Raw genomic sequence first — 17,752 nt, 5'->3', positions numbered from 1 at the left:
AGAGAAGAACTGAAACTCAATATCAAACTTTCATATCAAATTCCGGGTTTCAAAGGTTAATCAGGTCGTTTCAAGGTGGGTTTTTATTTTGGTAAAGAAAATTGACAAAAAGCAAGGAAAAAAAAAAAGAATGCTTAGAAGAAAAAAGCGTTTCAAATAGAAGCGTTTAAGCATAGGGTGGTAGTTGATCCAAAATATGCAGAGAAGTCATGGAAGGTTCTGGAGCATGCTATTCATGAAATTTATAATCACAATGCTAGTGGACTTAGCTTTGAAGAGCTTGACAGGTTAGGATTTTTGTTTCTTTCCTTTTTTTTTTTTTTAGAATTTTTGATGTGATTTTGTTTTCATTATGTGCCTATTGGTTAAGTGTTTTGGTTGTGAGTTGAAATTTATCTAAATATTAGTTTAATTTTTTGAGAATTTTCCGGTAATAATATTCTTGAACAATTGAGAATTTAAAAGTAACTCTTGAGGAAGGTGAGTTGAGTAATCTACTTATTAGGCGATGATGAGTTGCCAAGACACTGAATTTCTTAAGTTTCTTACTCCATTTTCTATAGAATTAAGGCACTAGTGTTCAAATGCCAGCAACATCTGTAAATAAGGAAGCAAAAATATGAATTTTTTGTGGGTACTAATTGGAGTAATGAATTATCGGTGGCACGATAAGCAGTTGGGTTCTGATTTTGAACTTGGCATTACCTTCTTGGATATTGAAATTTGAAAATGGTGTGGAAAGTGTTGCCATTAATGGTATTCTGTGATTTAAACATCCCGAAGATGAAGGCTGATGACCCTAGCAAACAGAGTTTGAGTTTGAGAGTTGTCTAAGTTGTTGTGAGGATGGCCAAGTAACTGGCTGATGCAGATGCCACGACTGTTTCTTCAGAAAGGGCCACATAAAGGTTAATATGATTGTTGATGACAAATATAAGGACCTAGGAAGGATGTATTGCTTGTTTCGTCGGGTACCCAATGGGCTTGTTTTAATCAGAGATGCCATGACTTCATACATTCATGATACTGAAGGATTTAGAGCAGAGGAAGAACAAACAAAGACAGCAGAAACTAATCTGTCACTTGAAGTAAATTGGCTCATTTGATCATGAGCTTCATTTCATTAATTTATAGGCTTCAAAAATACAAAAGTTGTTGGCCTAACAGCATGGGTCACCATGCACAGACCCATCATTTTACCTAAACTAATCTGCTGCCAGAAAGTTTCAGCAGAAATGCCATACTAACTTGCTTCAACCACTAACACACTAACATGCTTCAGTACTAGCATGCTTCAACCACTAACACTCCTCCTTGGTATTTCTGCTGGAAACACCAAGACTTTTCCTTAATGTTTCAAACCTTGCCTTTGGTAAGGCTTTGGTCAGAATATCTGCAATCTGATCTTCTGACTTGCAATGCACCAGTTTCACTTCATTCTCAGCTTCAACTTCTCTAATAAAGTGATACTTGATCTTAATATGCTTAGTTCTTCCATGAAACACAGGGTTCTTGACCATTGCAACTGCTGACTGATTATCACAAAAAATTTCTGTTGGATCATCTTGCTTTTGACTCAAATCCAACAGAATTTTCCTTAGCCAAATTGCTTGATTAACAGCAGCTGCAACAGCTATATACTCTGCTTCTGCTGTTGATTGAGCCACTGTTCCTTGTTTCTTTGAATTCCAGCTGAACACATTTAATCCAATGAAAAACACATAGCCTGAAGTGCTTTTCATGTCTTTATGAGAGCCAGCCCAGTCACTGTCTGTGAATCCTACCAATCTTGAACTGTCATTCTTCTTGAACCAAATTCCAAGTTCATTGGTTCCTTTGACATATCTCAACACTCTTTTTGCAGCCTTAAAATGCAACTCACTAGGATTTTGCATGAACCTAGAGAGTAAATTTGCAGCATACATGGTGTCTGGCCTGGTTGCTGTCAAATACAATAAGCAACCAACCAAGCTTCTATAAATAGAGCCATCAACTTTGTTAGCTCCATCTTCCTTAACAAGTTTCTCATTTTGAGCCAAATGAGTGTTGACTGGTTTGCAATTTTCCATCCTAAACTTATTCAGGATTTCATTTGCATATTTTCTTTGACAAATGAAGATTCCTTGCTGGTCTTGATGAATCTCCATTCCAAGAAAATAAGACATTTCTCCCATGTCTGTCATCTCAAAAATTTCCTGCATTTGGAGCTTAAAATCTTCCACAAGAGCTGATTTGCTACCTGTCACTAGAAGATCATCAACATACAAAGAAACAATCAACAGATCATTACTGTTAAAAACTTTAATGTACAATGTTGCTTCACTGAGGCTTTTCTTGAATCCTAACTTCAGTAAATGATCATCAATTCTGGAATTCCACACTCTGGGAGCTTGTTTTAATCCATACAAAGCCTTCTTGAGTAGATAGACTTTGCCTTCATGTCCCTTGGTAACAAAACCATCAGGTTGTTCAATGTAGATCTCCTCCTCAAGATAACCATTCAAGAAGGCAGATTTGACATCAAGTTGGTATATTTTCCAACTTTGTTGAGTTGCTAAGGCTAATAACAGCCTTATAGTGTCCAACCTTGCAACTGGAGCAAATGTCTCTGAAAAATCAACACCAAGCTGTTGGGAGTAGCCTTTAGCTACCAATCTAGCTTTAAGTTTGTTGATGGAACCATCAGCATTCAACTTTGTTCTGAAAATCCATTTGACACCAATGATGTTTTTGTTACTTGGTCTGTCAACCAGCATCCATGTTTGATTTTTCTCAATCATTTGAATCTCCTCCTTCATGGCATTTCTCCACTCTGAAAATTTGACAGCTTCTTCAAAGCTTGCAGGTTCAAGAATGGCAACATTTGATCTTTGATAAATATCTGTGAGTGGTCTGATTCCTCTCACTGGTTCATGATCAATGATTTCATTTTCAAACATATAATCTTCTTGTTCTTGGAAGCTTATCATGTCTGCAGCAATTTGCTTGACTGATTCTCCCTTTGATTTTTCCCAATTCCAAGCAGCTTGCTCATTAAATCTCACATTCCTACTTACAATCATCTTGCCTGTAAGTGGATTGTAAGTCCTATAGCCTTTGGTGATGTTGCTGTAGCCCAAAAAAATACATATTTCTGCTTTTTGATCAAGCTTGTCCTTTTTGATATCAGGAACAAACACATAACAGATGCTGCCAAAAATTCTGAGGTGGTGCACTGATGGTTTGCTTCCATTCCAGGTTTCAAAAGGAGTGTTTCCCTTCAAAGCTTTTGTGGGCAGCCTGTTGAGCAAGTAGACAGAGGTATTGACTGCCTCTGCCCAGAATTTCTTTGGAAGATTCTTCTCAAACAGCATGCATCTTGCCATCTCCATGATTGTTCTATTCTTCCTTTCACTGACTCCATTTTGTTGTGGAGTGTAAGTTGCTGTCAGTTGGTGTTCAATTCCTGCAACTTCACAAAACTCATTAAATTTGTCAGATGTGTATTCAGTACCATTGTCTGACCTTATGATCTTGATTTTGCAACCACTTTGATTCTCAATCCAAGCCTTGAACTTCCAAAATACATTTGCAACTTCAGACTTTTGTTTCATGAAGTAAATCCAACACATTCTAGTAAAGTCATCTATAAAAGCAATGAAATATCTACTGCCATTCAAGGACAAGGTTCTCATAGGACCACAAACATCAGTATGAACAAGTTGTAATCTTTCAGTTGCCCTCCATGCTTTGTTAATTGCAAATGGTAACTTACTTTGTTTTCCTAGTTGACAGACTTCACACACTCCAACACTGACTTCAACAGTAGGCATGTTTAATACAAGATCATTTTTATGCATGAAATTCAATGCATTGTAGTTGAAATGTCCCATCCTTTTATCCCATAAAGAAGATTCATCATGTGAAGTAGCATATGCAGAGGAGTTTGCTTCATGCCAATTCAAGGAAAAACATTTTCCTTTCATATTAACAGTAAAGAGTTCATGGCCAGTGGGATCATAAATTATGCATGCCTTGTCTTTGAAGACTAAAGAGTAGTTATTTTCTAGCAACTGTCCTACACTTAACTGGTTTTGATCTATTTTGGGCACAAATAACACATCTGAAATGAGTTTGGTACCTGTTGGTGTCTCAATTGCCACTACTCCTTTTCTTTTGACTTCTATGAAATCACCATTACCTATTCTGACTTTAGAGGTGCAGGTCTTGTCTAGTTCTTTGAATATGTTGATATCAGATGCCATATGGTGTGTGCAACCACTGTCAATGAGCCATGCACTGGAGGAGGTTCTGGTTCCATAGCAAGTTGCAACAAAAACTTGCTCTTCTAGCTGTTGTTGATTGTCAGCAACTCTGGCTTGTTGATCTGGCTGCTGCTGTTTTTTGCTTTTACATACCTTCTCCATGTGACCAAGCTGCTTACAGTACCTACATTGTATGTTAGGTTTGTACCGGCAATATTTCTCCAAGTGAGTAGTCTTTTTGCAGTGAGAGCATGGTGGAAATTTTCCTTTCTTTTCACTGTTTCTAGAACCTTGGTTTCTTTGGTCTCCTTGTTTTCTGCCTTTGCTTTCTGTTTGCATCTTGCCTTTCTCCTTGGCTGTAAAAGCACCTTCTGTTGAATCCTCTTGTCTGATAGCCCTTCTTTGCTCTTGAGCTTGTAGAGCATTGAACAATTCTGCTGGAGTTATCTTGGTCAGGTCCTTAGAGTCTTCAAGGGATGAGATTTTTGACTCAAACCTCTCTGGTAAGCTGTCAAGAACCTTCTCTACAATTCTTTTGTCTGACAGCTCCTCACCAAGTAATCTAATCTTGTTTACTATCTTCATGAGTCTGTCATTGTACTCCTTTAAATTTTCAGACTCCTTCATCTTTAAGACTTCAAACTCTCTTCTAAGATTCAACACTTGCATTTGTCTTGTCTTGTCACTGCCTTGAAACTCTTCCTTGAGCACATCCCAAGCTTGTTTTGTAGTTTCACAAGTCATGATTCTAATGAATATGTCATCAGAAACTGAAGACTCAATACAGCTTTTAGCCTTGTACCTCTTTGCCTTTTTTTCACTATAATTTTTCATTTGAGTTACTGTTGGATTTGCAGGAAGTTGTGGTGGTTCCTTCTCATTTTCCACCACTTCCCACAAATCAAAAGCACTCAAATAAGTCTTCATTTTGACAGCCCATATCTGGTAGTTTTCACCAGAAAAAATAGGAGGTGGAGGTAAGGAGCAATTGCTTGAGGCCATTTAAGGTTGACAAAGGCTGGCTGGAAAGTGTTTGATGGCTTTTCACTCAATTTTTGGAACTCACAGATCCTCTAAGAACTTAAAGAATGCTCTGATAGCAATTGAAGGATTTAGAGCAGAGGAAGAACAAACAAAGACAGCAGAAACTAATCTGTCACTTGAAATAAATTGGCTCATTTGATCATGAGCTTCATTTCATTAATTTATAGGCTTCAAAAATACAAAAGTTGTTGGCCTAACAGCATGGGTCACCATGCACAGACCCATCATTTTACCTAAACTAATCTGCTGCCAGAAAGTTTCAGCAGAAATGCCATACTAACTTGCTTCAACCACTAACACACTAACATGCTTCAGTACTAGCATGCTTCAACCACTAACAGATACTGGTAAGCAACTAGTTTCCGATCCAGAAAGGCTAAAGGATCCTGTGGATTTTGTGCAACTTCTGTTGGATTTAAATGATAAACATGACAAGATTATAACTTCAGCATTTAGCAATGACAAGACTTTTCAAAATGCATTAAATTCCTCTTTTGAATATTTCACCAATCTGAATTCTGGGTCTCCAGAATTCATCTCTTTGTTTGTAGATGGCAAGCTTTGAAAAGGTTTGAGGGGTGTTATTGAAGAGGATGTGGAGCTGGCACTTGACAAGGTGATGATGCTCTTCCGTTACCTTCAAGAGAAAGATGTTTTTGAGAAGTATTACAAGCAACACTTGGCCAAAAGGCTTCTTTCAGGGAAGACCATCTCTGATGATGTGGAAAGAAGATTGATTGTTAAGCTCAAAACAGAATGTGGCTATCAATTTACTTCGAAATTGGAGGATATGTTCACAGACATGAAGACATCTCAGAATACGATGCAAGGTTTCCACGCAAGTCATAGTTCAGATATAGGGGATGCCCCACATTTTCTGAACAGTTCCTCACTATTGGATCTTGGCCAGCTCAACCCATTACTACATGCAACCTTCCTGCTGAAATTCTGGGCATAAGTGAGAAATTCCGTAATTATTAGATTGGGACCCCATACTGGGCTGAGATTGTCTTGGCAAACAAACATGGGGACGGCTGATTTGAAGGCAACCTTTGGTAAGGGCCAGAAGCATGAACTGAATGTTTCCACATACCAGATATGTGTTCTTATGCTCTTCAATAATGCTGATCAACTGAGCTATAAGGAGATCGAGCAGGCCACAGGGATACCAGCCTCAGACTTAAAGAGGTGCTTGCATATGTTAAGCGAAAATGTGTGCTGTGGAAGGAACCTATGAGCAAGGACATATTAACACTGATACCTTTCTTTTCAATGAAAAGTTTACAAGCAAATTCATCAAGGTCAAGATAGGTACTGTGGTTGCACAAAGGGAGTCTGAGACCGAAAATCAAGAAGCTAGGCAGCGAGTGGAAGAAGATAGGAAACCACAGATTGAGGCAGCAATAGTGATGATCATGAAAGCGAGGCGTGTGATGAATCATAATAACATTGTTGCAGAGGTCACAAAACAGCTAAAATCACAGTTTTTGCCCAACCCTGTTGTAATTAAAAAACAAATAGTCTTTCATTGAGCGAGAGTTTTTGGACAGGGATAAAGGTGAAAGGAAATTGTATTGCTGCCTTGCTTAAGAAGAATGTGTGGTTGTCTTCTCTTTGTCAGGGTTTTGTCACCTTTTATTAGTCCTGCTTTGATATCACTCCGAGTTCTTGCCTGGGTCTGTGTAATCTTACCTCTATTTTATAAGTTGACAAATTGTTTCTTGAATTATAGGCAGTTAAGGTGAAAATTTTTTATTAAGCAGAAAGGGTTCTTGAATGTTACTTAGTCCGAGCAAGTTTTTTAGTAGAGGAGAAAGGTGATATTAATGGTATATAACTATTGATCTAACTTAGTATGCATGTATATATGCTTTTTTTTAATGTGTCCTGTTTTTGCTTCGCGGCAAAGATTTATCAAAAAAAAAAAAAAAACACATTTTAGCAAATTCGAGAATTTCTCAAATGGTGACTATGAAAGGGAAAAAAATAAGGACTAAAAGGATGAAACTGGAAATGCATCTTATTCATCAGTTTATTGAAACAAGACATGACTTGCCAGACATCAACAATGTGACGGAATTTGTCATGCACCTTCCATGTGCATCTCACTGTTCACCAGTTGCAGCAAAGAGATTGTTCGAAGGGGGTTCCTTAATGATCTTTGACAAGAAAGAAACTCTCGGGCGACCTGTTTCATCGTTGGCCTGAATTTTGGATCGGTATGTACACATGCTAATGCTATGGTAGCAACATGAACAATATTCTGCGCGACCATCTGGCTTGTTGGAGGTGAGAGACGTGGATCTAACATATCGGATAGCATTATATTTTGCAAAGATGATGGTTTTGACACCATTGATAAAAGTTCTCCAGGATGTTTTCCCATCAATGTTTCCAATGCCAGAACTCCAAAGCTAAAAACATCACATTTTTCTGTTACAACCATTGTATAGGCAAGTTCTGCATAAACAAACGATGCACATTAAAATATCTAAAAAAATGCATTTAGTTTGAATGAATGTGGGAATGTGCAACAAGTAGAATATCTAACAATCATTAATCATATGACAGAAATTTAATAATGAAGACGAATTTAATTTGAAAATAACTATAGAGTTTAAACAAGTGGGATAATAACTTTAAGAGTTAAGACAATTGATATCCAACAAATCTAAATTTGAATCCAGCACCTCCAACACTTGTTTTTATCCGAAGCTACGGCCTCTTATATATATAAAATAATACAAAAAAAAAAAAAATCCTTAAGACAATTAGTAAATGAAGTAGTAGAGATAGCATCACCTGGAGCAACGTAGCCACAAGTGCCAACAAGCCTGGTTATATTTGAAGAATCAGGGTCTAGGATTCTAGCAGTACCAAAGTCAGAGACAAAAGCCTCCGAGTCTGAGTCTAAAAGAATGTTGTTACTTGATATGTCTCTGTGAACTATTATTTGTGTGCATTCATAATGCAAGTAAGACAAAGCATAAGCTGTGCTCTTGATGATGTTAACTCTTTTGGTCCAATCCAATTCCACAGCTTCACCATCATCACTTAAGACGCAAAACAAGTTTCCTCTTTCCATGTATTGGTAAATCAAAAACATGCATCTTTTGTGTAGACAATAACCAAGTAGCTTCACAATATTCCGATGTCGAATTTCTGTCAAAATTTTTATCTCATTTTTTAAACTCCTATCGAAAGCCGGTTCTTCTGCTTCAAGACGATGAAGCTTCTTTAAGGCCACCACTTTGCCACTAGGTAACTGTGCTCTGTAAAAACTTCCATAACCACCAGTTCCAATGCAGTATCGGATGTCAAAATCATTTGTTGCTGCTATGATGTCTTCATATGCTAACTTTCCATCATAGTTCCATATCGAGAACAGATCTCCATTCTTAGGTGTTTGCACTGTAATTGGGTTGACCTTGGCCTTATACCTCAACAATAATGAACACCCAAAAATGCAAACAGCAATGAATACGGAAACAGGAAGAAATATTTGGAGTTGGAGATTGTGACTCTTCTTCATTGAAGAATGGGGTGGTGGAGAACATGAGTAGGGTGCTAAATTTTTGTTGCCACCAAATGCATTGGCATCAATTTCCTAACAGTTAGAGTTGAAGTAATTAATATTTGTTAACCAAAGAGGACTATATGGAACAACTCCTGAGAGATCATTGTTTGTGAGATCTACTAGACGTAGAGAAGAAAGGTTTCCAATTTGATCAGGAATGGGACCTTGTAAATAGTTGCTGTGTAGCTGTAACTCTTTTAAAGCCAGGCAATTACCAATTTGAGACGGAATGGATCCACTCAACTGGTTTTCTGAGAAGTTCAATGATGTCAGTGCATTCAATTCTCCAATTTGGGGCGGAATGGATCCACTCAACTGGTTTTCTGAGAAGTCCAATGACGTCAGTGCATACAATTTTCCGATTTGGGGCGGAATGGATCCACTCAACTGGTTTTTAGACAAGTCCAACAAAGTCAATGCTTTCAAGTTCCAAATTTCCTCCGGTATTGCACCTTCTAAAAGATTTGAATTAAGGGAGAAAACACGCAAAGTCTGCAAATCTCCAATTTTTGAAGGTATAGACCCGTCGATTATGTTGAAGCTAAGAAGCAATTCTTCCAGCTTGTGTAAATAACCAAAAGTGGGGGGGATTGGCCCAATGAGGTTGTTTTCAGACAAACACAAGTAAACCAGATTCTCAAGGTTTTTTATTTCTCAAGGTATGGAACCTTTGATTAGATTTGTGGCAAGGTTAAGATATTTCAGTTTTCTCAAATGATTCAAATTGGATAATGGACCAAGAATGGAAGAAATGGAGCCATCAAGCATGTTATTAGACACATTCAGGGTCACTAAATTGGTTAACTGACCAAGAGAAGGAATTGAACCGACAAGCACATTACCGGACAGATCTAGAGTCACCAAATTCTTTAACTTCCCAATCTCTACCGGGATGGATCCATTGATATGGTTTCCATGAAGAGACAAGGACATGATATTGGTTAGCCGACCAAAAGAAGGTGGTATTGGACCAACTAGTCCGCAATAACTCAAGTCTAGAGTCATTAAAGCCTCAAAATTCCCTAATTCTGGGGGAATGGGCTGGTTTAATTGATTTGAGATCATATGCAGGTGGCTAAGATTGTTGTTCAAAAGAGGAAAAGATGGCGGAAACAGTTGTTCAATTTTGTTCCCAGTCAAATTTAAAATGGCGAGATTCTTCAAATTCCATATCTCTAAAGGGATGGAACCCATAATGTATTTGTTATATGAAAGATCAAGAGACTGTAATTGGGTGAGATTGCCAAGCTGAGGAGATAACTCACCAAATAAATAATTGTTGGACAAGTCGAGGTGCACTAATGTTGATAGATAGCCTATGCTGGACAAAATGCTCCCAAGGTCGTCCATGCTCCCGAGGACTTCTTGACCACTAAGACTGAGAAAAACAAGGTTCGGAAAGCAGGAGAAGTCCATATTTTCAAATTTAACACCAACCTTAATAACATCAGAAGGTGGGTACATTTTTGAGACGCTACCAGCGTCATTGCATGAGATACCTGCCCAGTTGCAACGCTGCAAAGTATCGTTGCTGCAGCTACTCCACCAACCACTCTCAAGTAGAGCCTTTGCCTCTAGTTCTAGTGACGAAGTTGTGGCAACTTCAGCTGCAGCATAGGAAAAAAGGACGATAGTCCATACCATTATCAGTATGAAAGCTGTAATATTAGTCGAGGCCATGTTTAAGTTCAAATATGAGAAATTGTTCCTTTTTGTTGAATGTTAATTTCCAGACTAACGAACTTAAAGAAGTTTATTTCCAAAGTCAAGATCTTCTACCTTTCGAAGGGGGTCAGGGAACACGTTTTCCATGTACTGTTCAGCTTTCCGTGGTCTTTACTTCAATTTGTCTTCTTTGCAAAACTTTCTGTGAATCTTCTTACCGTATAGACCCATTCTATCTAACGCACATTATCTAGCAAATGTGGTTCCAGGATGCATCCTGGCCGCTTGGATCCAAAGTGAATCCAAAAACTCAGTCCTCTGTCAATGACTGCTGTATTTTCTTAGGCTTAATTTCGATGGGGTCCAGTGTGGTGAGAACTGGGAGGTGCACTGACCCCCACTATCGAAATCAAGCATTTAAGAGCAGACTCAAGGAAGCATTTTGAATCTAACTTTCCACGAGCATTCCTATAATCATAATCAGGAGTAACTACAGGAAATACTTGTCTATTACTTTCATTGACTGCTTATTTGCAAATAGAAAACAGAACAGATTGGATCACACTGGAGAATTATTGCTCTGATGGCGTAGACAAAGATTCATTATACCGTGTTTTGGTGCATATTATTCTACACTTTATTACTTTTGTTTTCCTATTTCTAGACTTTTCAGTTCGTGTTCACTCTGTCCATACCAAGTAACAACTTCATAGATTTCCAATTCTATGTTTTGGTTCCTTTAGGACAAGCCCCAATCAATCAATCAATTAATCAGTCATCCAGCAAAAGGAGCAAATCGAACAATAAAATTGTTATGAACTCTTAAAAGTGGACTTGTGACTAAACTTTACTGATTAACAATGCTTATTGCCTCTTGGGGTTATACAACCAGAATGATTAATCAGGTCAGACTCACGGTGAGTTTTTGATTTTGAAGCTTGATTTTTAGATTTTGGAAAAGAAAATTGACAAAAAAGGAAAAAAATGAGTGCTCAGAAGACAAAGTTTAAGCATAGGGTGGTGGTTGATCCAACATATGCAGACAAGTCATGGACTGTTCTGGAACATGCGATTCATGAAATTTATAATCATAATGCTACCGGACTTAGCTTTGAAGATCTTTACAGGTTGGATTTTTTTCTTTCCTTTTTTCTATTTTTAGAATTTTTGATGTGATTTTGTTTTATATATGTTTCTATTGGTTGAGTATATTGATTGTGAGGTGAAATTTATTTGTACAAGATCCCAATGATGCTGCGAGTTTTAATTTTATTATTATTTTTGCATAATTTAAAAAATTAAAATATAAAAAACAGAATAAAATATAATAACAAATTGTCATTTAAGAATAATAAGTAAAAGTTCACATAATTGTGAGTTTTTTCTTTTCCTCATGGGTGGGGGGTGTGGCACATTAATCAGCAGCATCAATGATTGCTTGTTTGGTTCAAGAAAAAAGGACAAAAAGATGATAATGTCGTCACCATATCCATAAATCAAAAGATCAACAATGCACATATCACGCAATAGCAAACCATATGTCAATTGCATCTTTGATGGGTAATATACTAACCAAATGCTAGGAATGCCTCTTTTGCTCAGGACTGCTAGAGAGAGACTCTTTCAGCACCTGTAGTTTTGCCAAAGCATCAGCAATATTTCAGCACCTGTACATTGAATCAATGCCATTTGCAAATGCAACAGAATTAAGGTTTTAAGGATTTTCTTCAAATGAATGATATACTACAGTATACTTTAAAATCAAAATAAAAAGTGTAAAAAAAAATCATAATAATGATACTTCTCATATCCATATAACTTGAACAATACAAAATAAAAAAGTTTATCTTTTCAACAATCAATAATAATTCATTAATCAATCAATTAAGGTTATAAAGGAATGTACCTTAATTTTGCAATCACAACTTGTTCTTTGGAAACGAATTGCAACATGCCTGATCATTTGATAAAAGAAATGTATGACATATTGCAATGCTACATAATTTGGAGGGAAGCTTATTAAAAAAATCAACTAATATAGACTGGTTTCAATATAGTTTAAAAAATAAAATTCATTATATGATTATGTATGTAGTCAACAATCTCTGCAATCTAAAACATGTAAATTGAGGAAGTCATTTCAATTACACAGAGAAATTGAAGATAATCCCAATTAGAATTGGGTCATTAGATGGGTGGGAAAGAAACTCTTTCATATAATAGAAGCAAAAACATTAATTTGTATTCCACATATATTAAATAAATTGCCATAATAGACTATGATAAATAGTTTAACAATTGGAAAAACAAAATTTCTTTTCACTTGAATGTCAAAAAATAGATTTTAGCTACTCAAAGATTCATTTACAGTCAAAGAGCATGAAGAACTATATTAAAACCTTAAAACATGAAGCCATACTCAATTACCTCTCACCTTAACTATCTTAAGTTCTTTAACAATTGTTCTAACTAACCATATGTACTGCTTATAAGATATCTATATTTACAAACGATATGAATTCGATGCCATCTAATCCATATGTAGGTACCAACCATTGAAGTGAAAAGTCATCTTCAAGCATATTTTTAAGAAATATAAGTGCTTGTACAGGAAATTATAAAGAGAAAAAATAATTCTATCAATAAAGAGAAGATCATACTTCAACATAAAGTGTAGTATAATTCTAATTCTTTTTTCTTTTATTGCTAGTCACATGAGTAACTGAAAATTAGTACGCAATGCAATTCTGGTTAAAATTGAAAACAAACAATATGAAAATTAAGATAAAAAGTAGTTTTATCTTATTTATAATCATTGAGATCTCCTAGAATGTTACTTTGACAAAAAAGTTTAGAAATAAAGCAAAATTAAAAGAATCAAAGAAAACATAACAATATTTTTATTTCTTAACAGGGCAAAATCAATCTCAATTGCAATTTTTTAAAAAAAAATTTCTAAAATGAAGGGAAACAATAGACTTCCGTAAAATCCATCACACTTTTGAAAATAGTTAAATAAGTCTCTTCCATCATCATGGTTTGCAGATTTACATCTCCTATTTCTTGTTTAGACGTCCTCATTTCGCCTCATGGTTTTTCATTTACTTTTTGAGAAATTAAGGTTTTATTCACTTTTGCCCATACTTCTTCCATATTGTCTTGCCTAATATTTCTATATCCATATGATATCTATAAATAACCTTACCTCAAGATGCTTTTCCACCCCACAATCATGCCTACTGTCACAAAAAATGTCTTCTATCCCAGGACTCCAGTTGCTTAAACTCCCCAAACTCACAATAACTTCTTGAATTCTTCATTTCAGATTGACAGAATCCTTTTCTCTCCGTAGGGGTGGAAATGTTTTTTCTCGAAGAAGGTTTCGAGTCAACAAATTTAGCTTTTCACTTTTTCTTTTTCGGATTATGGTCTCATGATTCTTTATCATCTTTTCAACATAATGACTGCCATCATCTTCTAAATCCCCATCGTAGGGCTGCTTGATTGTACATGCTTCTTCAACCTTCAAGGAGAAATTGCTGGAATTGCCAAAACTTTCACCTTCCTGTAAACATCTCCCTTTTCGCTTTTCGTGAACCCTTAGCCTTTAAACTTTTCACTTGAACCTTATCCTGATTACCAAGAAGCTCAAGCTTATTATTAAGGCAAGTCATCTCTCTCATCACATCAAATTAATGCTTCTAAAATCGAGACTTGCATCTTTATCTTTTTCACTTCCTCTTCAAATTTCTTTCAAAAATCTTTCAAAGAGCCTTAATCACAATAGCAGTTGTACCTTTCTTTATGTTCCACATCCATTGACACTATAGGCCCAAGCTCAGATAAGAAATTGTATTATGTATCTTACAAAAGACAAGATCCAAATTCTCCCTTAAAATGCCAATATAGAATAGATTACAGGTCAGCCAATGAATACATGAAGGGCGGCATAATTATCAATCTTTTTCGTTTTATTGCTAATCACATGACAATTTGAAAATGAGTAAACGATACAATAGTAACAAGCAATGAAAACAAACAATAGAAAATTATACTATAAAGGATATCGAAAACAGAAAGAGATAAAAAAAACCTAGATGATATTGTAACAGAGTCATCATACAAAAGAAGTACTTTTATCTCATTTATCATCATCGGAATGCCGTAAAACGTGAAAATTATAAGAAAAAATTTGGAAAAACTTGTGGAATTAAAAGGATAAAATTGTGAATTAGCTGGAATTGCTTTTCTTGGTCATTTTTCCGCTGTAATCAATTGAAAATAAAAAAAAAAAAATCAAGAAATTTCAGTAATATGGAACAAATATAATTTGATTTTAAAACATGATTTAAAATGGATTGGGTAAGAAAACTTACGTGAATCAAAGACTCCGATATTTACAATAATCGAAGAAACTTTATTTGTGATGATGCTGATTAACTCGATACGAAAAGGAAGAAAGTTTTGGGTCTCTCTGGAATGAAAGCAAATCAACAAACTGAACTGGAAAATAGATCGAAAATAAGTTTGTTTCAAGGGAATTGAAAGAGTTTTTGGTAAGCTGACCCTTCCTTAATTGTGAAATAAATCCGTTTCAGCATTTTTTTTTTGAGGAAATCAAAAGAAAATTTACAAAATCAATAAAAGATGGGAGCCAAAAGGATCCAAGATTTTAAATGAAGTCAAAAATTTTCCCCCTTGAATGATTTATTGAATGGAAGGGAAAAAAAAAAGGAATTGAAATCGGAAGGAAATCAAGGGAAAATTTTCAACAAAATATGGGGAAGCTAAAAGGTAGAAGGTATTTAATGAGATGCAAAATTCTTCTCCTTAAACGATTGATTTAATGGAAGAAATGGGGAAAAAAGAAGAATTAAAAATGGAAAAAGGGCGTTTGAGTTTTTACACAATTAAAAAGAAGTTTTATTCAAAGAACAAAAGTTTAAACAAAAAATACACGTGGCACAAGATCCTGCAGATAAAAATAACATTGTTTATTGTTAGATTTTACTTTAATTTTGTGATAAATTGCTGGTAATAATGTTTTGAATAATTGAGAATTTAAATGTAACTCTTGAGAAGGAAGGTGAGTTGAGTAATCCACATATTAGGCAATGACGAGTTGCCAAGACACTGAAATTGTTAAGTTTCTTACTCTATTGTCTATAGAATTAAGGCTCTAGTGTTCAAATGCCAGCAACATCTATACATATGGAAAAAATATGTAGTAAGTAGCTTGTTGGTAGTAATTGGAGTGATGAATTATCGGTGGTACAGTAAGCAGTTGGGTTCTGAATTTGAACTTTGCATTACCTTCTTGGAAATTGAAATTTGAAAATGGTGTGGAAAGTGTTGCCATTAATGGTATTGTGTGACTTGTACATCCAGAAGCTGAAGGCTGATGACCCTAGCAAACAGAGCTTGAGTTTGATAGCTGTCTCACATTACTTGGACACCAGAAGTGAAATCAAAATAACAAATGTGGTAGAAAAGGAGATGAGTCATATGCACAGGCTTGTGCAAATGGAGAACTCGGGCTTGGTTAATATGATTGTTGATGACAAATATAAAGACCTAGGAAGGATGGATTGCTTGTTTCGTCGGGTACCCAATGGGCTTGTTTTAATCAGAGATGCCATGACTTCATGCATTCATGATACAGGTAAGCAGCTAGTTACCGATCAAGAAAGGCTAAAGGATCCGGATTTTGTGCAACTTCTGTTGGATTTAAAGGATAAACATGACAAGATTATCACTTCAGCAATTAGCAATGACAAGACTTTTCAAAATGCATTAAATTCCTCTTTTGAATATTTCACCAATCTGAATTCTAGGTCTCCAGAGTTCAACTCTTTGTTTGTAGATGACAAGCTTCGAAAAGGTTTGAGGGGAGTTACTGAAGAGGATTTGGAGCTGGCACTTGACAAGGTGATGATGCTCTTCCGTTACCTTCAAGAGAAAGATGTTTTTGACAAGTATTACAAACAATACTTGGCCAAAAGGCTTCTTTCAGGGAAGCCCTGATGATGCGGAAAGAAGATTGATTGTTAAGCTCAAAACAGAGTGTGGGTATCAATTTACTTCGAAATTGGAGGGTATGTTCACAGACATGAAGACATCATAGGATACGATGCCAGGTTTCCACCCAAGTCATGGTTCAGATATATGGGATGGCCCCACACTTTCCTGGCCTCACTACTGGATCCTGGCCAGCTCAACCCATTACTGCATGCAACCATCCTGCTGAAATTCTGGGCAAAAGTGAGAAATTCCGTAATTATTACCGTGGGACCAATAATGGGCGGAGATTATCTTTGCAAACAAAGATGGGCACGGTTGATTTGAAGGCAACATTTGGTAAGGGTCAGAAGCATGAACTGAATGTTTCCACATACCAGATGTGTGTCCTTATGCTCTGCAATAATGCCGGTCAACTGAGCTATAAGGAGATCGAGCAGGCCACAGGGATACCAGCCTCGGACTTAAAGAGGTGCTTGCAGTCACTTGCCTGTGATAAGGGAAAAAATGTGCTGCGGAAGGAACCTATAAGCAAGGATATAGCTGACACTGATACCTTTCTTTTCAATGACAAGTTTACAAGCAAATTCTTCAAGGTCAAGATAGGCACTGTGGTTGCACAAAGGGAGACCGAGCCTGAAAATCAAGAAACTAGGCAGAGAGTGGAAGAAGATAGGAAACCACAGATCGAGGCAGCAATAGTGGGGATCACGAAAGCGAGGAGTGTGATGAATCATAATAACATTGTTGCTGAGGTCACAAAACAGCTACAGTCTCGGTTTCCGCCCAACCCCGTTGTAATTGAAAAACGAGTAGTGTCTCTTATTGAGCGAGAGTTTTTGGGGAGGGATAAAGGTGACAGGAAATTATATCGCTACCTTGCTTAAAAAGAATGTGTGATTGTCTTCTCTTTGTCAGGATTTTGTCTCCTTTTATTAGTCCTGCTTTAATTTCACTCCGAGTTCCTGCCTGGGTCTGTGTAATCTTACCTCCATTTTATAAGTTGACAGATTGTTTCTTGAATTATAGGCAGTTCAGGTGAATTTTTTTTATTAAGCAGAAAGGGTTCCTGAATTTTACTCGGTCCCAGCAAGTTTTTTGGTAGAGGAGAAAGGTGACATTAATGGTATAGGACTATTGATCTAACTTAATGTTGTATGTATGTTTTTCTTAATGTGTCCCCAATTTTGCTTCACGGCAAAGA

General features: G+C 36.3%; 3 pseudogenes across 1 annotated transcript; 2 read left to right on the top strand and 1 right to left on the bottom strand.

Annotated features, from left to right (window-relative positions):
* Positions 1–5,264: 5,264 nt before the first annotated feature.
* Positions 5,265–7,070, top strand: LOC111293392 (cullin-3A pseudogene; annotated as a pseudogene).
* A 212-nt stretch (positions 7,071–7,282) lies between these two features.
* LOC111291767 (uncharacterized) lies at positions 7,283–15,447 on the bottom strand (annotated as a pseudogene). Its single transcript, XR_016345860.1, has 6 exons — positions 14,907–15,447; positions 13,736–14,795; positions 12,104–12,160; positions 10,645–10,998; positions 8,091–10,472; positions 7,283–7,748 (listed from the first exon to the last, which is right to left on the bottom strand). The product of XR_016345860.1 is annotated as an uncharacterized LOC111291767 (transcript).
* Positions 15,448–15,718: 271 nt separating this feature from the next.
* Positions 15,719–17,564, top strand: LOC111293391 (cullin-3A pseudogene; annotated as a pseudogene).
* The last annotated feature ends 188 nt before the right edge of the window (positions 17,565–17,752 follow it).

Source organism: Durio zibethinus, chromosome 10, assembly GCF_047325235.1.
Source record: "Durio zibethinus cultivar Kanyao isolate XHJ-2024 chromosome 10, ASM4732523v1, whole genome shotgun sequence".
NCBI classification, from domain to species: Eukaryota; Viridiplantae; Streptophyta; class Magnoliopsida; order Malvales; family Malvaceae; genus Durio; species Durio zibethinus.
This window is presented reverse-complemented; position numbering and strand designations above follow the sequence as displayed.